Source organism: Hyaena hyaena, unplaced genomic scaffold (genome assembly GCF_003009895.1).
Source record: "Hyaena hyaena isolate Hyena2069 unplaced genomic scaffold, ASM300989v1 scaffold_161, whole genome shotgun sequence".
In the NCBI taxonomy this organism is placed as follows: Eukaryota; Metazoa; Chordata; class Mammalia; order Carnivora; family Hyaenidae; genus Hyaena; species Hyaena hyaena.
The window spans coordinates 2140371-2142033 of NW_024080792.1; the positions used below are offsets into that span (position 1 = coordinate 2140371).

The 1663-nt window shown below is 51.1% G+C and overlaps 1 long non-coding RNA gene across 1 annotated transcript; it reads left to right on the forward strand.

Annotated features, from left to right (window-relative positions):
• Positions 1–327: 327 nt before the first annotated feature.
• Positions 328–1452, forward strand: LOC120236713. Its single transcript, XR_005529749.1, has 3 exons — positions 328–431; positions 936–1025; positions 1304–1452. It is a non-coding gene; the product is annotated as an uncharacterized LOC120236713 (long non-coding RNA).
• The last annotated feature ends 211 nt before the right edge of the window (positions 1453–1663 follow it).

Sequence of the window (1663 nt, forward strand, 5' to 3'; positions counted from 1 at the left end):
CCTGAGGATTTTTTTTTTTTTAACCAACAAAACCATGATACAACAATTGTATGGAAGAAAGAAGAACAAACGCATACATTCTGTTTGTCAAGGCCTTTTATGACAAGGCTGAAAATGGTGTTTACTTTTCTGAGGTTTTATTTTATTCTTCTGTTTGGAACCTATTCCTGTTTATTTCGCTCCACTCTCTGTGCTGGTTTCCATGCTTTAGGTAAAACGACTACCTCTCTCTCTGTCTTGAAGGAGTGGCCTGGAGCAGGAGATAAACCTCACGGGCCAACACTGGCCTACCTCTTGGTTGTCCTTCAAACCTCTGTGATTGTCTCAGCCGCCAGTTTTATCGGTGATGGCTCCCGGTGGTTCAGTCCGGGACCTGAAGGGAATGATCTCAGCACCTGATTCAGGTTGATTGGCAACTGGACCCTCAGGCAGTAAGTAGCTTCGAAAGTATGCAAATACAGACAGTCAGTGGGGGCAGCAAGCACGAGCCCCCCTGGCCACCAGTGCTAGGTGAGGTACCGGGGTCCCTTGTGCTGCAGCTGCAAACATCCGGCCTCCGACACGTGTACGTAAGCTCCTGTCTGGGAGGCAACAGCGGGCGGTAGGGAGGCAGAGGGCTAGAGCAGAGAACGCGCCCGCCAGGAAAGAAGAAAACAGAGAGAGAAAAGATGGCACCTGCCAGTCTCCATCCTCAGAGAATTCCCTAGCATTGGGGCGCCTGGGTGGCTCAGTCGGTTAAGTGTCCGGCTTCGGCTCAGGTCATGATCTCGCGGTCTGTGGGTTCGAGCCCCACGTTGGGATCTGTGCTGACAGCTCAGAGCCTGGAGCCTGTTTCGGATTCTGTGTCTCCCTCTCTCTCTGACCCTCCGCTGCTCACGTTCTCTCTCTCAGAAATAAATAAAACAAAAACATTAAAAAAAAAAATTCCCTAACAGGCCTGCCAGTGTTTGTCAAATGCCTGCCCTTCAGGCCGACCCTCCAAGACGAGCCCAGGAGCCTCTCCCACGCGAACCTCAGGCGGGGAGGTGAGTCCCTGCACACCAGCCGCCTCTCGGGTCCTTAGAGCCCTGGGGGTCTGAAGGAGAGGAGTCCTCCTGGGCTTCAAAGCGGGGTGTTTTGAGGGCTCCTCTCTCAGATGCAGGACTTAAAAGTTTGGGGGTGCCTGATGTGGGTTCAAACCGTTGGGGTCCTGAGGGAGAAGCTCTGGGATCTGAGTTCCCTCCCTGCTGTGGGTCCTGGCGCCGCCGTGGGCGGGGTTTATGGCGAGACTGTGTCCCAGCCTCTCCTACCTGCTTCTGCGCAGCTTCTCTCGCCCGGGACGCGGAGGGACCGCTGCACCTATAGCTGCACCTGTAGCCCCAGAGTCCGTACGCTCCATGGAGGAACTGAGTTCAGGATGCTCTTACGTCGCCATCTCAAATCCCAACCTGATGTTGATATTTGAAAGCTGAAAATAATAAATAAGGAACAATTCAAAACTATTAAAAGTAACTACGGCAAGGAACTTGGATGAATGTCTTCATGATTTTCTATCAGATTTTCAGGCCCAAGAGACCCGGTTACCTGAATGAGGCCTGGGCTAGTCATTTATTTATTTATTTATTTATTTATTTATTTATTTTCTAAACATTTTTTTATTTTTGAGAAAGCGCGCCCACATGCC